Raw genomic sequence first — 21,084 nt, 5'->3', positions numbered from 1 at the left:
ATGGTGCATACAGATAGCAAAATGTTTCTGCAAAAGTTGCCACAGGATCAGCCGCTATTATTTTCTGCTATTATAATATGATCAGTACATTTTTATTGCTGTCAATATGTTTTTAAAGGGGCAACCTGCATATATTTTTAGACTTGCAAATGAATGATATGTACCCATTTGATTCTTGAGAATATCCCTCGTGTGCTTAGTTCAACTGTCTTGACCCATCAGAACCCAAAAAAACACTCCCCGCCATATGTATTTGGAAAGTGAAGTTAACACTTTCAATGTAGCTTTACACTTCCGCATTTTGGATTTGAGATCAACTGTTTCATTAGAGGCGACAGTACAGAATGTAATATTTTATTTGAGGATATTTTCATATCTGTTTTACTGTTTGAAAAATGTAAGCACTTTTAGGCCTCCCCATGTGAGGAAGTATGCCCATGCCCCCATGCCATAAGTATGCCCATCCTCCCCATGCCATAAGTATTTGGACAAATTCACTTAAGTAATGTATGCAGCATTTAATCAGATCACAGCCATTACTATTAACATATACACTATTAACATTATCCATTTTACATGTTTGAAGAATATTGCAATTGTCATCTTCAGAATTCAGCGATTCAGACAACTTTTTGTGCACATTCTTACCACTATTCTGTGAATAATGTAACATATTTATATCTGCCACACTTGGCTCATGTGGTTATGTATTCTACATCACTATAAACATTTTAATATTTTTGGTGGGCATACTACAATTGTATTTCATGTACAGTGCATTCGGAAAGTATTCAGACCCCTTCATTTTTCCACATTGTTACATTACAGCCTTATTCTAAAATTGATTGTTCTTTTTTTTATCATCAATATACACACTATACCCCCTAAAGACAAAATGAAAACAGGTTTTTAGAAATGTTAACAAATTTATAACATTTTTAAAACAGAAATACCTTATTTGCATAAGTGTTCAGACCCTTTGATATGAGACTCGAAATTGACTCAGGTGCATTCTGTTTTCATTGATCATCCTTGAAATGATTCTACAACTTGAATGGAGTCCACCTGTGGTAAATTGAATTGATTGGACATGATTTGGAAAGGTACACACCTGTCTATATAATATTTCAGAGTTGACAGGTCATGTCAGAGCAAAAACCAAGCCTTGAGGAATAAGGAATTGTCCGTAGAGCTCCGAGACAGGATTGTGTCGAGGCACAGATCTGGGGAAGGGTACCAAAAAGTTTCTACACATTGGCCTCCATCATTCTTAAATGGAAAAGTTTCGAGCCACCTAGACTCTTCCTAGAGCTGGCTGCCCGACCAAACTGAGCAATCAGGGGAGAAGGGCCTTGGTCAGGGAGGTGACCAAGAACCCGATGGTCACTCTGATAGAGCTCCAGAGTTCCTCTGTGGAGATTGGTTGACGGTTGTCCTTCTGGAAGGTTCTCCAATCAGGCCTTTATGGTGAAGTGGCCAGACGGAAGCCACTCCTCAGTAAAAGGCACATGACAACCCACTTGGAGTTTACCAAAAGGCACCTAAAGGACTCTCAGACCATGAGAAATGAGTTCCATCTGATGAAACCAAGATGTAACTCTTTGGCCTGAATGCCAAGCGTCACGTCTGGAGGAAACCAGGTACCGCTCATCACCTGGAAAATACCATCCCTACGGTGAAGCATGGTGGTGGCAGCATCATGCTGTGGGGATGTTTTTCAGCGGCAGGGACTGGGAGACTAGTCAGGATCGAGGGAAAGATGAATGGAGGAAAGTACAGTGAGATCCTTGATGAAATCTTGCTCCAGAGAGCTCAGGACCTCAGACTGGGGCAAAGGATTATAGCTTCCAACAGGACAACGACCCTAAGCACACAGCCAAGACAAAGCAGGAGTGGCTTTGGGACAAGTCTCTGAATGTCCTTAAATGGCCCAGCCAGAGCCTGGACTTGAACCCGATCGAACATCTCTGGTGAGACCTGAAAATAGCTGTTCAGCGACGCTTCCCATCCAACCTGACAGAACTTGAGAGGATCTGCAAAGAAGAATGGGAGAAACTCCCCAAATACAGGTGTAGCGTCATTCCCAAGAAGACTCTAGGCTGTAATCGCTGCCAAATGTGCTTCAACAAAGTAAAGGGTCTGAATACTTATGTAAATGTGATTTCCTTTTTTATTTTTTTACATTTGCAAATATTTCTAAAAACCTGTTTTTGCTTCGTCATTATGGGGTACTGTGTGTAGATTGATGAGGAAATGAAACAATTTAATTGATTTAATAATAAGGCTGTAATGTAACATTTTGAAAAAGTGAAGGGGCCTGAATACTTTCCGTATGCACTGTAGGTATGGTCATCTGAAATTGTCCAATAAGACCCCATTGAGCTGTTTGGCAGCCATATTGGAAAATGGCTTCTGTGAGGTTAATGCATGATTTCTTAAAAACAATCACTATGAGACATCGTCGGCCCAAGTAAGCCCAACCGTGTGTGGTGGTGACAAAGTGTATAGTAATGGGCCTCAACATCAAGTTCTGACAGGACAACACTATGGGAGATCTTAGTGAATCAGCATAAGTTACTAGCGGGTGAGGTCATATCCAGCCAACCGCTCAGACGAGCTTCAGCTGGCCGTTTTTTACAGTTGTAGCTGGTGCTTTCAAAGTTGGTTACATTATATATCATATGAAAGGTAATTTCATTACCTTCCAGAACCACTTGTCAAACAAAGTTTAAAATGTATCAGGGTTTTCTTTTTGAAGCCATTTATATAGGTAATTCTGAGATGTACCCTAGAGGTCAAAGGACAAAGTTCTGTTGACCTGAACATTCTTAAAGTGTATTTGAATTGTAGCTATGAATCTAATCTTTCCAGTGATGTATGATTTTAAGGGTATAAGTAAGCAATAACTTCTTGTATACTGACGATGTTTGTCATAAGGGGAAATTAATGAAAGAAAGTGATAACACAGAAAGCTACCATTGCTGCACTGTTTTATACATTTTCCAACTCTAGGGACATAGACCTTAAAAACAATCACTATGAGACATCGTCGGCCCAAGTGAGCCTGACCGTAAGTACACATTTACCTACTTAGTTCTATTATAGGCTACTGAAGGTGAGGACGCATCAATTCAGTCACAAAAGAATATAGCTATTTTCGGAGTGGGGAATTAAAATTATAATGAGTAAAAACTGTTAGTGAACTGTCGGTTCGTAACGTGTGAAACAATTTTCTTACCGATTTCATGCACATTTGGATCGGTTTGGCCTCCCGCGGACCGATGTACTCTTATCTAAACATTTGAACCGGATACAGTTCAGCATCAGTGAATCATTACATCCCTGGCAATGTGCATTATGAGACAGGAAACTTCTAACTTCTAAACAAAAATAGTTTTTAGGTTGACATTTGATTTTATAAATTATATGTATGCCCCCCCCCCCCCCCCCCCCCCCCCCCCCCTACTGGGTGAGAGATTTCAAGGCTCGGCAGTTTATTCACTCACCATGTGTTTCTATTGGCTAGTGCATTATTGGTGATCGGAACCCAGCACTTGTCACACTGCATGAGCCCTGTCCCAAAAATTCTGTCGTGCCAGACTTTACATTGAGGCGTCTTGGTGTTGTCTGGAGAACCGTAAGGGCATTTAATTGAATGGCGCTGCTCCCGTCGCACAACATCCCATTACTTGTCCCCGACCTCGAGATTTTGGCACTATCCTGAAAAATGATCTGGGAAGAGAAAAACTTAGCAAAATCGTTATATCGTGCTTCAGTGTATTCCCAAATCCTGAAAATGAAATCTTCCCTCTGATATTAATAAAGTACCTATCATCATCATCATCATCAACAAATGTCCTGGTCTTGGACAATTCGATATTCTTTGTATGTGGTCAAGATATGGATTAATATTGTTTCACTCTACATTTTAGAGTATTTAGATGACTTTTGAATCTGTGGTAGCCTTTGGCACAGTAGTCTTATAGGGGAGAAATTGAACGGAAGACGTATAGCATAACTCATGATTTCTGAAGGGAATGAATGAAGTGCAGCATCTTCACACCTACAATAAACTTTGTGGAAAATGGGTTTCCCCTATCAAACCTTGTCAGTCGGGAAACCCATTTACAGATTCAGCCGGTTCAACCTTTTCCTATTCATACCTGCCACTTATTGGTCAGTGTCATTATAGAATAGTCCCTGTGCATGTCCTTATTCCAACAGGTCACATGATGGCTAACCGGTTACGTTTGATTGTTGATATTAAGGCACTTGGTATCAGGAAGGAAGAAGGTGGGGGAATTTTCTATCCATTATCATGAATGCATCACATCCTGAGGTTTTGTACCTGTTTCCATGAGAGCATGCATACTCCCCTGTAAAAACACTTACATTTTAGTTAGGTATTTATATTTTGATTGCCAAATTCCAGATTTATTTGGACTTGTGGTTACCATGTTCAGAATCACACTAATGCAGAATATGTCACTCCACAACTGTCCACTTTATGCAGCCACTTCAATCAAATAGAGAAGGAAAAAGTGTTCTGGTCAAAGCTTCAGTTTTTATCCCTCCCTACGAGCGTCTTTCGATTGGGTGCAGGAAAAACTACCCTCAACACAGCCTTTGTTCAGATATGTATGATTTAAATATATTTTTTGAAGAAATATCTCTCTGGTCAGATTAAATGGTATTTCAAAACTTAAGGAGCTTCTACTCTCATGGTGGAACCTGATCCCTGTGTCTTTGCACTGAGTCATATTTGCCACACACCCACCACAATAAGCAAAACGTGTCGCCTGTCCACCCTCTGGAACTTCCTTGAATTATGTTTTCCATTCTCGACCTGACTGGAAACCTCGAAGCCCCTCTAGTCCCTAACCGATGATACATTTTTTTGTTTTAATAGATTGTCTGAAATTGTCATCTACGGCAACTGAGTGATTTGCTTGCGCTATTTTTTTTTTTTACAGCCACAGTGGTTGAGTAGTGGTTGCAGACTGGCAGTATCTAATATATCTTTGCACATATGAGTAGCCACACTTATCAATCCATGAAACACACAGTGGAATTGTCACTCACTTTCAAAGCATGCACAATACTCTTCAACGCTACATGATAGTGTCTTGAAAGTTGTTTTTCCTAGGGCTTGCAATGTTTCCAATAGCGGCATTTTCTAAGATGGCAAAACACTTTTACCCTTGGCCTCCTGCTGGAGTCTACTACTATTACTGCTGGTCTTTGAATGTCTTGTTTCCACATTTATTAGATTCTAAAAGTGGATCGCAAATTGACAGTTGATTCAGTCATTAATTGAAATCCACAGGCCATTATTATGAGTCAATTGTGAATTATATTTGCTTTGATACTGAGCTGAAAGGCAATTTTGAACGTATGTCCAATATCTTATACACAGAGGCAGGCAAAAACTAATTGTTAGTATCACAGGGGAATAATTCCACCAGTGAAAAGAACAATAAAGCCTACTGACTGTTTTTTGGAAAAGTGGAAAATGTTCCGTTGTGAAGATTAAAGGTAATTTTCAGAGAAATGCCCATGCAGTGTTTGAGTGGGAGGTAAAGTATCATCAAGATGTGGTTTCATTCAGCATGTCTCGATAAGTAGAAATGCATTTCACACTTTCCATGGATTTGCCTTTAATTGGACCAGTAGTTCTCAACCCTTTTGGGGCTGGGAACTCCTTTTGTGATAGCACATTCACTCTAATAATCAGAACACAACTTGAGTCAGATAAAAAAAATGGAGTACAAGGAGTCAATGTTTCCTCTGGAAACAATTGTAGCAGTGGGGAGAACTGAACATGTATTTAGAAGGACTGATTTACTGCTCCAAATTGAATGAAAAAACTATTTCCACTTCCAGAAATGAGCCCAATAACGTATTGTTAAATTATTTTAACATGTTGCACCATGCATGGTCCATATTATCAGGTATGCTATTAGCAATAAGCCTTTATCACCTGTAGCCCAACTGATGCAGCATTGAGGCTATAAATAAATAGGCAACCCATGCTTCATCTGCATTTAACCTATTGGGCTAATCATTAGCCAGATCCCAAATGTGATATTTTAACTATTTAGCATCCTATTGATGAATTTTGTCCCCCCCAAAAACGTGCATAAACACAGTGAATATAATGTAGGCCTGCCTACCTGTTGGGGTAACTTGGGGTAAACCACCACCTGGGATCACACGCCCCCTGCCAGTACTTTTTAGTCATTTAGCAGATGCTCTTATCCCGAGCAACTTACAGTAAGTGTGTTCATCTTAAGATAGCAAGGTGGGACAACCACCTATCACAGTCATAGTAACTACATTTTTCCTCAATGTAGCTATCAGAAAAGTCTGACCTAGTAAAGGGGGCGAGGGGGGTAGTCATGTGCGAGTGTTAGTTAATGAAAGGCATCATTTTGTGGGGTGGTGTGTGTACTGTGGGATTATTTAAGATAAACTTTGAAGAGGTAGGGTTTCAGATGTTTTCAGAAGATGGGCAGGGACTCCTAGCTTCAGGGGGAATCTGGTTCCACCATTGGGTTGCCAGGACGGAGAAGAGCTTGGACTGTGTTGAGCAGGAGTTGCCCTCCCATAAGGGTGGGAGGGCCAATAGTGGGAGGGCCAATAGTGCAGAGGTGGCAGAACGGAGTACTCTGGTTGGGGTGTAGGGTTTGTGCATAGTCTGAAGGTAATGAAGGGCAGTTCCTCTAGCTGCTCCGTAGGTAAGTACCATGGTCTTGTAATGGAAGTGCTTCATGTCACCCCAGTGTATCTACACTGAACAAAAATGTTTCATGAGCTGAAATAGAAAATCCCTGAAATGTTCCATATACACAAAAAGTGTATTTATCTCAAATTTTGTGCACACCTACTCATGGATGTAAACAAATATAAACAAAGGTAAACAAATACAGGAATGTAAACAAATACAGTACTCGTCAAAAGTTCATTTGTACTATTTTCTACATTGTAGAATAATAGCGTAGACATGAAAACTATGAAATAACACATATGGAATCATGTTGTAACCAAAAAAAGTGTTAAACAAATCTAAATATATTTAACATTTGAGATTCTTCAAAGTAGATTCTTGATGACAGCTTTGTACACTCTTGGCATTCCTTCAATCAGCTTCACGAGGTAGTCACCTTTTACTTAACAGGTATGCCTTGTTAAAAGTTAAGACTTGCTTGGGCCAAGAAACACGAGCAATGGACGTTAGACCAGTGGAAATCTGACCTTTGGTCTGATGAGTCCAAATTTGATATTTTTGGTTCCAACCGCCATGTCTTTGTGAGACGCAGAGAAGGTGAACAGATGATCTCTGCTTGTGTGGTTCCCACCGTGAAGCATTGAGGAGGAGGTGTGATGGTTTGGGGCTGCTTAGCTCGCGACACTGTCTGATTTATTTAGAATTCAAGGCACACTTAGCCTTACTGGTTATCACAGAATTCTGCAGCGATACACTATCCCATCTGGTTTGCGCGTAGTGGGACTATAATTTGTTTTTCAACAGGACAATGACCCAACACACCTCCAGGCTGTGTAAGGGTTATTTTACCAAGAAGGAGAGTGATGGAGTGCTGCATCAGATGACCTGGCCTCCACAATCACCCAACCTCAACCCAATTAAGATGGTTTGGAATGAGTTGGACCGCAGAGTGAAGGAAAATCAGCCAACAAGTGCTCAGCATATGTGGGAACTCCTTCAAGATGGTTGGAAACGCATTCCAGGTGAAGCTGGTAGAGATAATGCCAAGAGTGTGCAAAGCTGTCATCAAGGCAAGCTGTTATTTCATAGTTTTGATGTCTTTGCTATTATTCTACAATGTAGAAAATAGTCTAAATAAACGTCTGACTTGTGCTGTATTTGTATACAACCCTGTTAGTCATCCAGACTGAAGTCATTGATGAAGGATTGAAATAATATTTTTTTGAGTAACCAATAGTATCTGGTTCAGAGAAGGACATTCTGTGTATGTGAGCATAACTTCTGTCACTAACATGGCTTTTCAGGAGAATGAGATCTGCTGATAATTTAATTGGAATTCCAACTCTTGACCTAGATCTCACCTAGATTTTTTGAAGAAATCTTCCCCTATTTCTGCCTTTAATGTCCCTGGATATTCCATGTTCAGGAGGGACAGGGGAGAGGGCAGAGGGTGTGGATTGCTTATGTACATGAAAGATAACTTTAAATGCAATCGTATCATGTGGAAACGTGCCAATGACATTGAATGTATGGGGCTGAATGTCTTCCTATCCCCTCATATGTCTCGCACTATTATTGGATTATATCGACCACCAACATCTGATATCTCGTTTTATGACCATCTAAATGACATGCTTAAAGAATATGATCATAAGAAGGAGATCCATCTTCATGGGCGATTTCAATATAAACTGGGAAAACAAAACTTGCAGGAAAAAAACTCAGAGATGACAAATTATTTCAACCTGACTCAAATAATACAAGGTCCAACCAGAGTAACACAGTCATCCCAGACTTCAATTGATCTGCTGTTTACTAACAGACCTGATCGAATAATTAGGTCCAGTAACTTACTAACTGGCATATCTGACCACAATGTTACATTGGTGGTTAGAAAGCCCACTAAAAAGAGATTTAAGAACCATATTAATGTGCAGCAGTACGATATAAAAACAGAAAAGTGAGCAGAGTATCTACGATGCAGCTATGAGTCAAATTGACTGGTCTGATCAATTTAAGCAATGAATGCCCAGAGTCTGGATACAGAACATTTCTGTCAGCTATTGACAAAGTGGATACCTCTTTTACTAGGAAATTTCAACGTAAGCCAAGACGGAAAACCTCTCTACCATGGCTCAATGAGGACCTCTGAAGGCTGATGAGAGAACGGGATTTTTCCTTGAAAAAAAGCACTGAAGTCTGATAAAAATGATCACTGAGAAATAAGGTGGTTAGGAATATAAAGCTAGCAAAAGCAGAGTTATTTCTTAGAGTGATCAATGAATAAATGGTAATGGCAAAGTGATTTGGGAAAATCTCAACAAGCTAACAGGGAGAGGAGGTGAAAAGTCCAAAAAACATATTGAATTAAAGGTTAAATGGGATTCTAATTCAAGACTCCAATTTCAATTTTTTTGTTGACTCTGTCAGGGAACTGGCTCATAGATTTTCAACCAAGACCACAGTTCTCACTCCCTTAGATAATAATAAACCAATATTCAGAATTCCTGAAATATCAGAGTCAGAAGTGGACAGTATTATTAGCTTCTTCAGGAGCTTTAGAACAAAATCTGCATTTGGATTCCTGAAGAGACTCAAATATTCTCAGATTGCCCCTATTGTATATCTAGTTAATGTGTCCATCAAATATGTGTTCTTACCCAATGCTTGGAAGTCTGCTGCAATGATACCTGTTTTAAAATCTGTTTTAAAGTCAGGTGACCCAACACTGGTGGAAATTTACTGACCTATAAGCATTCTTCCAGTGCGATCAAAAGTATCTGAAAGATGGGTGACTGATCACCTCATTCAGGGCAACTCCATTCATCAAATGCAATTTGGATTCAGAACTAACCATTCTACCGAAACAGCCAATTGCTATTTTCTGGAGTGCATTAAATCTAAACTGGACATAGGTGGTGAAGTTGGCGCAGACTTTTTGGATCTTAAAAATGTCTTTGATACTGTGAATCATGAGGTTCTCCTATCCAAACTATCCTCCCTTAATTTGTCCACTGAAGACATTATTTGGATGTATTCCTATCTGACAAACAGAAGTCAAAGGGTTTGTTCGCGGGACACTCAGTCAGACTCTCTTTACTATAACATTGGGGTCCCACAAGGGTCAATATTAGGCCCGCTTCTGTTTACCATCTACAGTTTAAGTCTGAAGTTTACATACACTTTGGTTGGAGTCATTAAAACTCACCCAACATAATTATTGTTAACAAACTATAGTTTTGGCAAGTCAGTTAGGACATCTACTTTTTGTATGACAAGTCATTTTTCCAACAATTTTTTACAGACCTATTATTTCACTTGTAATTCACTGTATCACAATTCCAGTGGGGCAGATGTTTACATACATTAAGTTGACTGTGCCTTTAAACAGCTTGGAAAATTCCAGAAAATGATGTCATGGCTTTAGAAGCTTCTGATAGGCTAATAGACATCATTTGAGTCAATTGGAGGTGTACCTGTGGATGTATTTCAAGGCCTACCTTCAAACTCAGTGCATCTTTGCTTGCCATCATGGGAAAATCAATAGAAATCAGCCAAGACCTCAGAAAAAATATTGTAGACCTCCACAAGTCCGGTTCATCCTTGGGAGCAATTTCCAAACAGGTGAAGGTACCACAAACAATAGTACGCAAGAATGAACACCATGGGGCCACGCAGCCGTCATACTGCTCAGGAAGGAGACTCGTTCTGTCTCCTAAAGATGAACTTACTTTGGTGCGAAAATAGCAAATCAATCCCAGAACAACAGCAAAGGACCTTGACCTCAACATAACCTGAAAGGCTGCTCAGCAAGGAAGAAGCCACTGCTCCAAAACCACCATAAAATAAACCAGACTACGGTTTGCAACTGCACATGGGAACAAAGATTGTACTTTTTGGAGAAATGTCCTCTGGTCTGATGAAACAATAAATAGGACTGTTTGGCCATAATGACCATTGTTAAGTTTGGAGGAAAAGCACGCGGTGGCAGCATCATGTTGTGGGGGTGCTTTGGTGCAGGAGGGACTGGTGCACTTCACAAAATAGATGGCAACATGAGGAAGGAACATTATGTGGATATATTGAAGCAACATCTCAAGACATCAGTCAGGAAGTTAAAGCTTGGTTGCAAATGGGTCTTCCAAATGGACAATGACCCCAAGCATACTTCCAGAGTTGTGGCAAAATGGCTCAAGGACAACAAAGTCAAGGTATTGGAGTGGCCATCACAAAGCTCTGACCTCAATCCTATCGAAAATGTCTGGTCAGAACTGAAATAACATGTGTGAGCAAGGAAGCTTACAAACCTGACTCAGTTACACCAGCTCTGTCAGGAAGAATGGGACAAAATTCACCCAACTTATTGTTGGAAGCTTGTGGAAGGCTACCTGAAACGTTTGACACAAGTTAAACAATTTAAAGGCAATGCTACCAAATACTAATTGAGTGTATGTAAACTTTTGAACCACTGTGAATGTGATGAAAGAAATAAAAGCTTAAATAAATAATTATCTCTAGTATTATTCTGACATTTCACATTCTTAAAATAAAGTGGTGATCATAACTGACCTAAGACAGGGAATCTTTACTAGGATTAAATGTCAGTAACTGAGTTTAAATGTAGTTGGCTAAGGTGTATGTAAACTTCCAAATTCAACTGTATAGAAATGATCTCCCACTTTCTTGCCCACAAGTTAACATGCAGATGTATGCAGATGATACAGTTCTGCATGTACACTCAAAAAATACACAATTGGTTAACTGAAGCTGTGGTACATGTTCCTAAATGGATGAATAATTCTTGCCTGCATTTAAAAATCGACAAGGCTGTTTGTATGTACTTCTCTAAGAAATCCATTGATTCTACCCAACGAGTTGTTCTTGTTAATGGGGAGAATCTGAAAGCTGTATCTTGGTTTCATTTTGGAATCCAACTTGATATTTAAGGTTCTCCCATCTCCACCGAGGAACTCTGGAGCTCTGTCAGAGTGACCATCGGGTTCTTGGTCACCTCTTTGACCAAGGCCATTTTCCCTCGATTGCTCAGTTTTGCCGGGCGGCCATCTCTTAGAAGAGTCTTGGTGGTTCCAAACTTCTTTCATTTAAAAATGTTGGAGGCCACTGTGTTCTTGGGGACCTTCAATGCTGCAAAAAAAAGATGTACCCTTCCCCAGATCTGTGCCTCGACACAATCCTGTCTCAGAGCTCTACGGACAATTCCTTTGACCTCATAGCTTGGTTTGCACTGTATGTTAATTTTTGGGGAATACAAGAAGTATTGAGTATACAAATTGCTTATTGGTGGAGAACTGTGGATACCAATGACATTGTGAGCCTTCCAGGCCCATGTTTCCCAGTGTTAAAAACATACTGTAAAATTGTAGATAGTGGTGGTGCTTGAATGCAAATAGCATTACTTTTCCACATGTAGTCTTCAATGGTGGACTGTGACAGAGCAGGTAAATGTGGAAGTGGAACGCAAAAATGTGCTGAGAAGTTACTAGGCTGGGGAGATCCACTAGCCCAACATGTTTTTACTGACTATCGCGTCATACCCTGATTACAGTGTATTGTATTAGACCCTATAAACTTATTCCACGGATCACTTGGCTAAAATGTGTTTCATCTGTTATTTTGAGAGCGAAAAAAAGTAATATCTGGCCTCGGACCCCACTTTAAGAACCCCCGAATTAGACAATAGGATATCACACATTGACGACTGAAGTTTAGTCAGTGCTGATCATTTAGTTCAGGGGTGTCAAACTCATTCCATGGATGGGTTAATTAATGTCTGTTGGTTTTTGTTTTTTTCCTTTCAATTAAGACCTAGACCACCAGGTGAGTTCCTTACTAATTAGTGACCCTAATTCATCAATCAAGTTCAAGGGAGGAGCGAAAACCCGCAGACACTTGGCCCTCCATGGAATGAGTTTGACAAGTGACTTAAGTAGTGGGGTTGTCCTGATTGATGCCTCTTCGTTGAAGCTCAATCAAATATTTAATTGAGAATGATGAGAATTAAAAGAGAAATAAAAGGTCCTTGGATAATTTTCAAAAAACATGTTAATTTCACCAGACGCCAATTCTGCAGACATTATCACTATATCAGCTAGAGTATGTTCCACAACTTAAGGGACCACATTTTACATGTGCACAATATTCCAGATAGTAGCTAATATCCCGCTTAAGATCTTATTCGGGATGAGCTGTTTCAATACACCTTTTGAGATCCCGCTCATGAGTATCCCTGTATCCATGAATAAACAGAATATTCCTCATTTAAAGTGGCAATATGTAACTTTTTGGGTGACCCGGCCAAATCCACATAGAAATGTGAGTTATAGATATATCAATCTACTCGAAACCAAGTCGAAGAAGCAGTAGATAATAGATGGTACAATGATTCTCTACACAATACTAACTTATTGTACCACATAAACAGGAATTTGGCTAACTATTAGTTTTAGCAACCAGGAAATGGTGGAGCGATTTCTGAATAGTGCAACTTCAAGTTCATATCAAATCAAAGTTTATTTGTCATGTGCGCCGAATACAACAGGTGTAGGTAGACCTTACAGTGAAATGCTTACTTACAGGCTCTAACCAATAGTGTGGAGAAAAAAAAGTATGTGTGTGTGTGTGTGTGTGTGTGTGTGTGTGTGTGTGTGTGTGTGTGTGTGTGTGTGTAGGTAAGTAAAGAAATAAAACAACAGTAAAAAGACATTTGAAAATAAGAGTAGCAATATATGTATACAGACACCGATTAGTCAGGCTTATTGAGGTAGTATGTACATGTGGGTATGGTTAAAGTGACTATGCATATATGATGAACAGAGAGTAGCAGTAGCGTAAAAAGAGGGGTTGGCGGGTGGTGGGACACAATGCAGATAGCCCAGTTAGCCAATGTGCGGGAGCACTGGTTGCTCAGGCCAATTGAGATAGTATGTACATGAATGTATAGTTAAAGTGACTATGCATATAAGATAAACAGAGAGTAGCAGCAGCATAAAATAGGGGTTGGGGGGGCACACAATGCAAATAGTCCGGTAACCATTTGGTTACCTGTTCAGGAATCTTATGGCTTGGGGGTAAAAGTTGTTTTTGTCCTAGACTTGGCATTCCGGTGCCGCTTGCCATGCGGTAGTCGAGAGAACAGTCTATGACTGGGGTGGCTGGGGTCTTTGACCATTTTCAGGGCCTTCCTCTGACACCGCCTGGTGTAGAGGTCCATAATGGCAGGCAGATTTGCCACAGTGATGTACTGGGGCGTACGTATTACTCTGAAGTGCTTTGTGGTCGGAGGCCGAGCAATTGCCGTACCAGGCAGTGATGCAACCAGTGCTCACGATGTTGCAGCTGTAGAACCTTTTGAGGATCTCATTACCCAAGTCTTTTTAGTTTCCTGGGGGGGAATAGGCTTTGTCGTGCCCTCTTCACGACTGTCTTGGTGTGTTTGGACCATTCTAGTTTGTTGATGTGGACACCAAGGAATTTGAAGCTCTCAACCTGCAGCCCCGTCAATGAGAAAGGGGACGTGCTCGGTGCTCCTTTTCCTGTAGTCCACAATCATCTCCTTAGTCTTGGTTACGTTGAGGGATAGGTTGTTATTCTGGCACCACCCGGCCAGGTCTCTGACCTCCTCCCTATAGGCTGTCTCGTCGTTGTCGGTGATCAGGCCTAACACTGTTGTGTCGTCAGCAAACTTAATGATGGTTATGCCTGGCCATGCAGTCGTGGGTGTCGTGCCTGGCCATGCAGTCGTGGGTGAACAGGGAGTACAATAGGGGACTGAGTACGCACGCCTGGGGAGCTCCAGTGTTGAGGATCAGCGTGGCAGATGTGTTGCTACCTACCCTCACCACCTGGGGGCGGCCCGTCAGGAAGTCCAGGATCCAGTTGCAGAGGGAGGTCTTTAGTCCCAGGTTCCTTAGTTTAGTGATGAGCTTTGAGGGTACTATGGTGTTGAACGCTGAGCTGTAGTCAATGAATAGCATTCTCACATAGGTGTTCCTTTTGTCCAGGTGGGAAAGTGCAGTGTGGAGTGTGGCATCATCTGTGGATCTGTTTGGGTGGTATTCAAATCAAATCAAATTTTATTTGTCACATACACATGGTTAGCAGATGTTAATGCGAGTAATCTAACCTAACAATTCCACAACTACTACCTTATACACACAAGTGTAAAGGGATAAAGAATATGTACATAAAGATATATGAATGAGTGAAGGTACAGAACGGCATAGGCAAGATGCAGTAGATGGTATCGAGTACAGTATATACATATGAGATGAGTAATGTAGGGAATGTAAACAAAGTGGCATAGTTTAAAGTGGCTAGTGATACATGTATTACATAAAGATGCAGTAGATGATAGAGTACAGTATATACATATGCATATGAGATGAGTAATGTAGGGTATGTAAACATTATATTAAGTGGCATTGTTAAAAGTGGCTAGTGATACATTTTTAACATCAATTGGAGTGAGTCTAGGGTTTCTGAGATAATGGTGTTGATGTGAGCCATTACCAGCCTTTCAAAGGACTTCATGGCTACGGACGTGAGTGCCACGGGTCTGTAGTCATTTAGGTAGGTTGCCTTTGTGTTCTTGGGCACAGGGACTATGGTGGTCTGCTTGAAGCATGTTGGTATTACAGACTCAATCAGGGACATGTTGAAAATGTCAGCGAAGACACCTGCCAGTTGGTCAGCACATGCCCGGAGCACACGTCCTGGTAATCGTTCTGGCCCCACAGCCTTGTAAATGTTGACCTGTTTAAAGGTCTTACTCACGTCGGCTATGGAGAGCGTGATCACACAGTCGTCTGGAACAGCTGATGCTCTCATGCATGCCTCAGTGTTGCTTGCCTCGAAGGGAGGATAGAAGTGATTTAGCTCGTCTGGTAGGCTCGTGTCACTGGGCAGCTCGCGGCTGTGCTTCCCTTTGTAGTCCTGCCAGATCCGACGAGCGTCACAGCCGGTGTAGTATGATTAGCCCTCTATTGATGCTTTGCCTGTTTGATGGTTCGTCGCAGGGCATAGCGGGATTTCTTGTAAGCTTCCGGGTTAGAGTCCCGCACCTTGAAAGCGGCAGCTCTACCCTTTAGCTCAGTGTGAATGTTGCCTGTAATCCATGGCTTCTGGTTGGGGTATGTACAGTGCCCTGCGAAAGTATTCAGCCCTTTTGCCACATTTCAGGCTTCAAACATAAAGATATAAAACTGTATTTTTTTGTGAAGAATCAACAACAAGTGGGACACAATCATGAAGTGGAACGACATTTATTGGATATTTCAAACTTTTTTAACAAATCAAAAACTGAAAAATTGGGCGTGCAAAATTATTCATCCCCTTTACTTTCAGTGCAGCAAACTCTCTCCAGAAGTTCAGTGAGGATCTCTGAATGATCCAATGTTGACCTAAATGACTAATGATGATAAATACAATCCACCTGTGTGTAATCAAGTCTCCGTATAAATGCACCTGCACTGTGATAGTCTCAGAGGTCCGTTAAAAGCGCAGAGAGCATCATGAAGAACAAGGAACACACCAGGCAGGTCCGAGATACTGTTGTGAAGAAGTTTAAAGCCGGATTTGGATACAAAAAGATTTCCCAAGCTTTAAACATCCCAAGGAGCACTGTGCAAGCGATAATATTGAAATGGAAGGAGTATCAGACCACTGCAAATCTACCAAGACCTGGCCGTCCCTCTAAACTTTCAGCTCATACAAGGAGAAGACTGATCAGAGATGCAGCCAAGAGGCCCATGATCACTCTGGATGAACTGCAGAGATCTACAGCTGAGGTGGGAGACTCTGTCCATAGGACAACAATCAGTCGTATATTGCACAAATCTGGCCTTTATGGAAGAGTGGCAAGAAGAAAGCCATTTCTTAAAGATATCCATAAAAAGTGTTGTTTAAAGTTTGCCACAAGCCACCTGGGAGACACACCAAACATGTGGAAGAAGGTGCTCTGGTCAGATGAAACCAAAATTGAACTTTTTGGCAACAATGCAAAACGTTATGTTTGGCGTAAAAGCAACACAACTCATCACCCTGAACACAGCATCACCCTGAACACACCATCCCCACTGTCAAACATGGTGGTGGCAGCATCATGGTTTGGGCCTGCTTTTCTTCAGCAGGGGCAGGGAAGATGGTTAAAATTGATGGGAAGATGGATGGAGCCAAATACAGGACCATTCTGGAAGAAAACCTGATGGAGTCTGCAAAAGACCTGAGACTGGGACGGAGATTTGTCTTCCAACAAGACAATGATCCAAAACATAAAGCAAAATATACAATGGAATGGTTCAAAAATAAACATATCCAGGTGTTAGAATGGCCAAGTCAAAGTCCAGACCTGAATCCAATCGAGAATATGTGGAAAGAACTGAAAACTGCTGTTCACAAATGCTCTCCATCCAACCTCACCGAGCTCGAGCTGTTTTGCAAGGAGGAATGGGAAAAAATTTCAGTCTCTCGATGTGCAAAACTGATAGAGACATACCCCAAGCGACTTACAGCTGTAATCGCAGCAAAAGGTGGCGCTACAAAGTATTAACTTAAGGGGGCTGAATAATTTTGCACGCCCAATATTTCAGTTTTTGATTTGTTAAAAAAGTTTGAAATATCCAAGAAATGTCGTTCCACTTCATGATTGTGTCCCACTTGTTGTTGATTCGTCACAAAAAAATACAGTTTTATATCTTTATGTTTGAAGCCTGAAATGTGGCAAAAGGTCGCAAAGTTCAAGGGGGCCGAATACTTTCGCAAGGCACTGTATGTACAGTCACTGTAGGGATGACGTCCTCAATGCACTTTTGATAAAGCCAGTGACTGATGTCACTGGAAAAGTAACTGAAATATTCTGACTGTAGGCCTATAACATGTCACATGTAGCGTAATATAATATTAACTCCTGCTGAATTAGGCGTTTCTTGCAGTGAAATTATACAACAAATGTTAATTTTGACTTGGGAACAGGAGTGGAAAAATATGATTTCTTTCAGGATCTCTTGAGAAAATGAGACTGCACATGTAATGTGTTATCTTTCAAACTGCAAGCAGACAGTATTTCAACCACATAAAATATGCACCCATTATATGCACCCATGCATCCATTCATCTGACAGGTGTGGCATATCAATAAACTGATTAAACAGCATGATCATTACAAAAATAAACCTTGTGCTGGGACCAAAACAATACCACTCTAAAATGTGCAGTTTTGTCACAAAACACAATGCCACAGAGTGTGAAATTGGCATACTGACTGCAGGAATGTCCACCAGAGCTGTTGCCAGAGATTTGAATGTTCATTTCTCTAGCATAAGCTGCCTCCAACATTGTTTTAGAGAATTTGTCAGGACAGCCTCACAACCGCAGACCACATGTAACCATGCCAGGCCAGGACCTCCACATCTGGCTTCTTCACCTGCGGGATCATCTGAGACCAGCCACCCAGTCAGCTGATGAAACTGTGGTTTGCACAACCAAAGAATTTCTGCACAAACTGTCAGAAACCGTCTCAGGAAAGCTCATCTGAGTGCTCGCTGTCCTCAACAGGGTCTTGACCTTACTGCAGTTCGGCGTTGTAACCGACTTCAGTGGACAAATGCTCACCTTCGATGGCCACTGGCACGCTAGAGAAGTGTGCTCTTCACAGGATTAATCCTAGTTTCAACTGTACCGGGCAGATGGCAGACAGCATGTATGATGTCGTGTGGGGGAGCGGTTTGCTGATGTCAACGATGTGAACCATGGTGGCGGTGGGGTTATGGTATGGGCAGGCATAAGCTACGGACAATGAACACAATTTCATTTTGTCAATGGGAATTTGAAAACACAGAGATACCATGATGAGATCCTGAGGCCCATTGTCATACCATTCATTCAACGCCATCACCTCATGTTTCAGCATGATACTGCACAAACTTCCTGGAAGCTGAAAATGTCCCAGTTCTTCAATGGCCTGCATACTCAGCAGACATGTTACCCATTGAGCATGGTTGGGTTGCTCTGAATAAAATCAAATTGTATTTGTCACATGCGCCGAATACAACGGATGTAGACATTACAGTGAAATGCTTACAAGCCCTAACCAAAAATGCAGTTAAAAAAATAAAAGAATAATACATAAAAAAATATATAAGAATATGAAATTAAAGTAACAAATAATTAAAGAGCAGCAGTAAAATAACAATAGCGAGGCTATATTCAGGGGGTACTGGTACAGAGTCAATCTGCGGGGGCACCGGTTAGTTGAGGTAATTGAGGTAATACGTACAGTTGAAGTCGGAAGTTTACATACACTTAGGTTGGAGTCATTAAAACTCATTTTTCAACCACTCCACAAATTTCTTGTTAAAAAACTATAGTTTTGGTAAGTCGGTTAGGACATCTACTTTGTGCATGACACGTCATTTTTTCCTACAATTGTTTACAGTCATTTCCAAATGCCTGAAGGTACCACGTTCATCTGCACAAACAATAGTACGCAAGTATAAACACCATGGGACCAGGCAGCCGTCATACCGCTCAGGAAAGAGACGCGTTCTGTCTCCTAGAGATGAACGTACTTTGGTGCGAAAAGTGCTTTGTGATGCCCAATCCAATACCTTGACTTTGTTGTCCTAAAGCAAATTTGCCACAACTTTGGAAGTATGCTTGGGGCATTGTCCGTTTGGAAAACCCATTTGCAACCAAGCTTTAACTTCCTGACTGATGTCTTGAGATGTTGCTTCAATATATCCACATAATGTTCCTTCCTCATGATGGCATCCATTTTGTGAAGTACACCAGTCCCTCCTGCAGCAAAGCACCCCCACAACATGATGCTGCCACCCCCGTGCTTCATGGTTGGGATGGTGTTCTTCGCCTTGCAAGCGTTCCCCTTTTTCCTCCAAACATAACGATGGTCATTATGACCAAACAGTTCTATTTTTGTTTCATCAGACCAGAGGACATTTCTCCAAAAAGTACAATCTTTGTCCCCATTTGCAGTTGCAAACCGTAGTCTGGCTTTTTTATGGCGGTTTTGGAGCAATGGCTTCTTCCTTGCTGACCGGCCTTTCAGGTTATGTCGATATAGGACTCGTTTTACTGTGGATATATATACTTTTGTACCCGATTCCTCCAGCATCTTCACAAGGTCCTTTGCTGTTGTTCTGGGATTGATTTGCACTTTTCGCACCAAAGTATGTTAATCTCCAGGAGACAGAACGCGTCCCATGGTGTTCATACTTGAGTACTATTGTTTGTACAGATGAACGTGGTACCTTATTTTTTTTCTGAGGTCTTGGCTGATTTCTTTTGATTTTCCCATGATGTCAAGCAAAGATGCACTGAGTTTGAAGGTAGACCTTGAAATACATCCACAGGTACACCTCCAATTGACTCAAATGATGTCAACTAGCCTGTCAGAAGCTTCTAAAGCCATGACATCATTTTCTGGAATTTTCTAAGCTGTTTAAAGGCACAATCAATTTAGTGTATTTAACCACTGGAATTGTGATGCAGTGAGTTATAAGTGAAATAATCTGTCTCTAAACAATTGTTGGAAAAATTACTTGAAGCAGCAAACTTTGTGGAAATTAATATTTGTGTCATTCTCAAAACTTTTGGCCACGACTGTAGATAATAACAGACAGTTACAGCAGTGTAAAAGAGGGGAGGGGGGACAATGCAAATAGTCTGGGACACCAATTGATCAGAGGTTCAGGAGGCTTATGGCTTGTGGGTAGAAGCCTCTTGGACCTAGATTTGGCGCTCCGGTACCGCTTTCCATGTGGTAGCAGAGAGAACAGTCTATGACTAGGGTGGCTGGAGTCTTTGACAATTTTTAGGACCTTCCTCTGACACAGCCTGGTATGGTGGTCTTGAATGGCAGGAAGCTTTGCCCCAGTTTGTTGGTTATGTGGAACTTGTAGCTCTCAACCTTCCCCATCAATGAGAATGAGGGCTTGCTCGGTCCTCCTTTTCCTGTAGTCCACAATCATCTCCTGTGTCTTGATCATGTTGAGGGAGAAGTTGTTGTCCTGGTACCACACTGCCAGGTCTCTGACCTCCTCCCTATAGGCTGTCTCGTCGTTGTCGGGTGATCAGGCCTACCCCTGTTGTGTCATCGGCAAACTTAATGATGGGGTTGGAGTCATGCATGGCCGTGCAGTCATGAGTGAACAGGGAGTACAGGAGGGGACTGAGCACTGTCACGAAGCGGCTCAAAGCCCATAACAAAAGGGAGACAACGTGGAGATAAGGAGTAACAAAACATATATTTATTAAATAAGTAACTAAGTACAATGTACAATGGTGTGTGTAATCAGTAATCAGTAGTGTAAGTGAGTGTTTTG

General features: G+C 41.3%; 1 long non-coding RNA gene across 1 annotated transcript in view; it reads left to right on the top strand.

The window, feature by feature from the left end:
* The window catches only part of LOC149971800 (uncharacterized), a 48,104-nt gene that overhangs the window by 6,399 nt on the left and 20,621 nt on the right, over positions 1-21,084 (top strand). The gene's annotated exons all lie outside the window — the stretch shown is intronic.

Source organism: Oncorhynchus mykiss, chromosome 25 (assembly GCF_057628025.1).
Source record: "Oncorhynchus mykiss isolate SJ-2025 chromosome 25, ASM5762802v1, whole genome shotgun sequence".
Classification (NCBI taxonomy): domain Eukaryota; kingdom Metazoa; phylum Chordata; class Actinopteri; order Salmoniformes; family Salmonidae; genus Oncorhynchus; species Oncorhynchus mykiss.
This window is presented reverse-complemented; position numbering and strand designations above follow the sequence as displayed.